Below are 6,000 nucleotides of genomic sequence, written 5' to 3' on the forward strand. Positions count from 1 at the left end.
ATGCTCTTAAACACTGAGTAATCTCTCCAGGCCCATTTGTTTGTTTGCTTGCTTGCTTGCTTGTTTGTTTGTTTGTAGAGACAGGGTTTTTCTGTGTACCATGGCTGTCCTGGAATTCAGTTTCTAGACCAGGATGCCTGATTCTTCCTACTGAGTGCTGGGATTAAAGGCGTGTGCCACCACATGTGCCCTCCGGCCCCTTTTAGTATTACATAGTAATTTTGTTTGTTTGTTAGGACTCAGGACCTTGTGCGTGCTAGAGACGCACTCTACCACTGAGATACTCGGTCATCCCCCTTTAGGGTACTTTTAACCCCACACCTATGGCTAATGGCTTCCAGGACTCTCCTGACTCTTCCCATTTGTGGTTTTATTTCTCATATGTGTTATGTACTGTGTCCTAGAGGAGGGGAGAGCCCTCAGCTCTGGAGATTTCACTGCCTTTCACTGTCTGACTCTTGTCTCCCTAGGAAATATTGACTTCTCCAAATTAGTTTTATGTTCTGTTCCCCCACTTCTTGTGGTTTTTCTTGGTCCCTTGCCTTGGGCTCGCCAGAGCTGTGGCCTGCAGTGGAGATAGCCTGTTTCTTTCTTTCTGGTTAGTGTGTGTGTAGCAACCTTGGTGGGCCTCCCACAGGATCTTTTTTTTTTTTTTTTTTTTTTTTTTTTTTTTGAGACAGGGTTTTTCTGTGTAGCTCTGGCCGTCCTGGAACTCACTCTGTAGACCAGGTTAGCTAACCTTGAACTCAGTAATCCGCCAGCCTCTGCCTCCCAAGTGCTGGGATTACAGGGGTGCACCACCACCACCCGCCCGGCTTGTCCTACAGGATCTTAAATGGGATGTGTGGTCACCTGGTTTCATTCCTGTGTTTTGAGTGCCACACTGGGCACCCTCCCCATTTCTTTCATTTTCTGTGATGATTATAAGTTAGTCAAGCAGGACAGATTATGAGATCCAGCAATATTCTTTAAACATTTTTATTTTACTATTATTTTAATTATGCATGTGTTTATGTGTCTATGTATGTGGGTGGAGGTGTCCAAAAATGCTAGAGGTGTCTTTTAGAAGCTGAAGTTACAGGTGGTTATGAGCTACCTGATGTGGGTACTGGAAACCAAACCACGAGCCTCTAATAAGAGTGTATCCTCTTAACTGTTGAGCTATCTTTCCAGCCTCAAGTATATTCTTTTTCAACATAGACATGCAGGCAAAATACTTGCATACATAAACTTAAGAAAAAAGAGGGGAAAGAGGAGCAGGAGGAGGAGTATAAAAAGAGGAAAAGAAAGAAAGAAGAGGAGAAGGAGGAGGAGGAGAAGAAGGAAGGAGGGGGAGGAGGAGGAGCTGTTTTCCAAAATGAGTGGTACATTTGATACTAGCTTCTCAGTGGCAAGCTTTCTAATCACAACCAACTGCAGGTGGTAGTGGTGGGGAGCTTGGGTTTCGGCTTTCCTTCCACTGATGGCCAGTGGGTAGAACACTGTCTTCTTGCTGTCTTGGTTGTGATATGGTGCATCTTTTTTGTACCATGCAGCTATCTCAAAGCATGAAGTAGTATGGATGTCCCCATTGTCTGAATATCCCTTCCCCTCTTTAGCTATGTCTTTCTAGTGTTCTGCTTGGCTCTGGGCTCACACTGCCTGTCCATAGCACAGAGTTCTGATATTGGCCTTGTAGAGCAAAGAGGATCAAAGGGGCTGTTAAGTGTGCCCAGCCCATGGTGCCAGAGAGGAGTGCCGTTTGCCCAGAGTTTGGGTCCTGCAAACTGGGGACCATTTTAGAGACTAGGTAGTACTTAATCAGCTGCCCCAACCTGAGAGGAACAAAAGGAGAGCGAAGGCCTCTGGCCTCCCAGACTGCAGGTCAGATAGTAGAAGAGGGTTGCTCAGACCTAATGTCCCCAGCACTGATGGATCTATCTTAAGACCCTTCCCAGTAACTTGGTATGATTTAGTTGGATCTGGTTTGACTGAATTTAGTCTGATTGGATCTTGTTTTAAACTGGTTGGCTCTGATACATTTTGTTTAGGTCTTGTTTAATTGGTTTTGAGGGGCGGGAGAGAGGTATTTCAGATCTGGTGAGATCGGATCTGAGATCTCTCTCTCTCTCTCTCTCTCTCTCTCTCACACACACACACACACACACACACACACTATAATTTTTAATGGAAATAAGGAGGAAAAATACTTTTTTTAGTTTAGTTTACTTGTTTAGTGTGTGTGTGTACTTGTGTGTACTTGCATGTACTTGTGGAGTATTGTATGGTGTCTGTGAGTACAGGTATATATGTGCCCTAGTGTGCATGTGGAGTTCAGATAAACTGGTTCTCTCTTACCACCTCCTGGGCTCTAGGTATTGATCGCATGTTCTCAGGCCTGCACACAAGTTCCTCTACCTGCTGAGAGCCACCTGACTGGTCTCAACATTTACACTTTAAATGTGAAACTTATTTTATTTGGAAAGACCTTGAAATGTATTTTTTTTTCTTTCCTAAGATTTATTTTTATTTAAAATTTTTTCTTTTTCTTTTTTTTAAATATTTTTATTTTCTATATTCTTTGTTTACATTCCAAATGATTTCCCCTTTCCCGGATCCCCCCTCCCCGAAATGTATTTTTTATTACATGTATCTCTGTGGGTATATGAAGTGAGGTCCAGAGGCTGGAAGAGGGTATCACGTCCTCTGGCGATGAATATAGATACAGGCACTTGTGAGCCACCGTGGACTGGAAATAGAACCTGGGTCCTCTGCAAAAGCAGCAAGTGCTCTTAACCACTGAGCCACTGAGCCACCTCTCTGGGCCTTGGATGTGAAATTTATATGATATGAATATATTTCAATGACACTATTTAAAAAACCATAGACATGTGACATAGGTCACTTTTCATATTGGGAAATGTATATAATATATATTGTAGTGTTGAGGATATCCACCAGAGAAGACTGCTCGGACACTGCTGTAAACAAATATAAAGTTTTTATTAGCCAGCTGGACTGCACTGGTGTCCAAGAACCCACTATAGCACTGAGCCTTTCTCAGGGTGAGCGTTTAAGCACAAAAAACCATATCCTGTGTTGGCAAACTTCAGTTAACAAGAACAGTTAGCCAGAAGCAGAACTGCAGAAGCCAAAAAGTCCATTTAGAGACTTTTCCAGGTCTGTGGGCTTTGGCGGATCAGGTCCTTGCTTTCATTCTGGCAGCTGGTGCTGTCTCCATGCTGAGTTTCTCGGCCTAAATGGTTCTTCCGCCATGGAGTCCCTGTGCTAGGTCTCAGGGGACTCCTAAGGTCTGGATGTCTGTCACAATAGTTGCATGACCTGTGTGTAAAAATACTTTGGATGTGTAAAATAACTGTGTAACTAATAACTGTGTAATGTAATAAAATAGCTTTGAGGAAATGGACACTCACTGATGACAGTATAAAAGGAAGAAGTTCAGCAGGAGGCTGAGACACCACAGCAAAGCAAAACATTGGAGTTTAAATTATAATTGCACTGGCACATCCAGAAATTAAGAAATTATAAAAAATATTTGTTTTCTTTTTTCTTACCTTCTTTCTCCCTTCCTTTCCTTTTTGTTTTCCCTTTCTTCCTTCCTTCCTTCCTTCCTTCCTTCCTTCCTTTTTTCCTTCCTTCCTTCCTTCCTTCCTTCCTTTTTTCCTTCCTTCCTTCCTTTTTTCCTTCCTTCCTTCCTTTTTTCCTTCCTTCCTTCCTTCCTTCCTTTCTTTCTTTCTTTCTTTCTTTCTTTCTTTCTTTCTTTCTTTCTTTCTTTCTTTCTTTCTTTCTTTCTTTCTCAAGACACTATGTAACCCTGGCTATCCTAGAACTCATTATGTAGTTCAGACTGGCCTCCAACTCACAGAGATCCCCTGCCTCTGTCTTCCAGTGCTAGGACTAAAGTCATTATGCCTAGTTTTTTTTCCCCAAATATTCCTAATAACAAAATATTTAAAATAGCCTGCTGTCTGATATTTGTTCACAGGAAAATTGATTTAAATACATTAAGACACAATGAAATGGACAGACAATGGGGACCTAATTTTTTTAAGTAGCATTTCTGTGTAGCCCAGACTGATGTTGCACTGTCTACAAGGTTGAGGATGGCCTTGAACGCCTGATGTTCCTGCCTCTACCTCCCAAATACTAGGATTACACTTTGGCAAAGGAAAATAGTTGTCCTTGTAACAAACAGGCACAGTGCAGCTGGGGCATTAGGATGACATGCAGAGAAAAAGGAGAGTTTACTTGCCCCACTGAACTTGAAGCATTTACTGTGTGTGTGTGTGTGTGTGTGTGTGAATTATATAGGCTCTCTAACCATACACAGAGAGCTGCTTCGGTGTGAATATTCACTGGTCAATTGCTCATGTTTTACATCAGAGGGGAGACACTTCTGTATCACCCAAACTGGCAATCAGCATTTTCTTTGTGTTGAAACACTGACATCTTGTGGATTTCGAGGTTAATACAGTGGAATACCTCTAAAATCAGAATTTTTGTCCACTCCACTCTGCTCTATGCCTCTCAGTAAATATATGCTAGGTATCCATCTTGGACTTTTGCCTACATTTAAAACTTGAAAAGTTTTTGCAGGGTATGATGGCACATGTCTTTAATCCTAGCACTCTGGAGGCAGAGGCAGGGCACTGAATTTGAGGCCAACCTGGTCTTCATAGTGAATTCCGGGATAACCAGGACCATGTAGAGAAATCTTGTCTCAAAACAAAAACAAACAAACAAACAAACAAACAAAACTTACAAAGTTTTGATAATATTTATTCTCACTTACAGAAACTCAGAGAACATGGAAAAACTGAAGCTGTGTAATGAATAAGACATGGAGAAGTTCGCCCTGCAGCACTCCAGTCAACAGGCAATATCGATACAGTGTTGAGTTGCCATGGAGACAGCTCAGCTGTCTCTGGGAGACCACAGAGGCTGAGTGTCAGGGAAGGCCTCTGAAAAGGAGGTACCCACTATCAGTTCTGGTCCTCTAGAGAACCCCAGGGTTCCTTGAACCCCAAGTGTAAAGTAGAGAGGCCAAAGGGTAAGAAAAGAGGCTCAAATCATCAGGTCAGGCAGGTTAATAGGTCCTCTAAGCACGTTTCCTGGTAATGGACTGGAGGCACTGGAGCCAAGGCTTATTTTGAACCAGTGCTTCCTCTTATTCTGACCATGAACATCTTGCTCTGTTCTCTGGCCTGTGCCTGCTGCTCAACACATCAGACAGAAGAAAGAAGGCTCAGCAAGTCAAAGCACTTGCCTGTTCAACTTCAAAGCCTTGATAGAAGGAAAGAATTGATTCTTGACAGTTGACCTCTGACCTCCACATGTATGTATCTGTATAGATAGAGATGTGGGTATCTATAGATACATGTGGATATATATCCACACGATATCTCCATCTCTATTTTTTCTCTCCCCTTTCTCTCTCTGTCATATACATATACTAATGCTACTACTAATAGTAATAATAATAATAAATACTTAAAAATAAACAAGGGGAAGAGAGAATTTGCTTCTTCTGATGGTTTTAGAGGACCCAGCCGTTGGTCACTTGGACTACACACTTGGGCAGAAACATGACAGCAGCAGGAGTGTGTTTCCAAGGAAAGCAGTTTGCCTGGGGCAGACAAAAATGGAGAAAGGGGACTAGAGGAACAGATGGGGCATGCCTTCAATCCCCCACCTCCTCTAACTAGGGCTCTGCCTCTTAGCTTCCACCAGCTCCCAGTAACATCATCATATTATGACTCTATCAAGGGGCTAATCCTTTCATTAGGTCAGAGACTTCACAATCTAATTGATTTTGAAAATACCATCACTAATGACATCGCCTGATGATTTACTCATCAAGCCACTTAGTCCAATCTTGCTGGCAAGTATCACAGACTTCAGCCTCTGGCCAGGGAAGAGGGAGGAAGCGGCACTAGGCAAGGGAAGACAAAGAATGCTGAGGCAGGCTTAGCCCACCCAGGGCTGGAAGAGAGGCCCAGG

Source organism: Apodemus sylvaticus, chromosome 1 (genome assembly GCF_947179515.1).
Source record: "Apodemus sylvaticus chromosome 1, mApoSyl1.1, whole genome shotgun sequence".
In the NCBI taxonomy this organism is placed as follows: Eukaryota; Metazoa; Chordata; class Mammalia; order Rodentia; family Muridae; genus Apodemus; species Apodemus sylvaticus.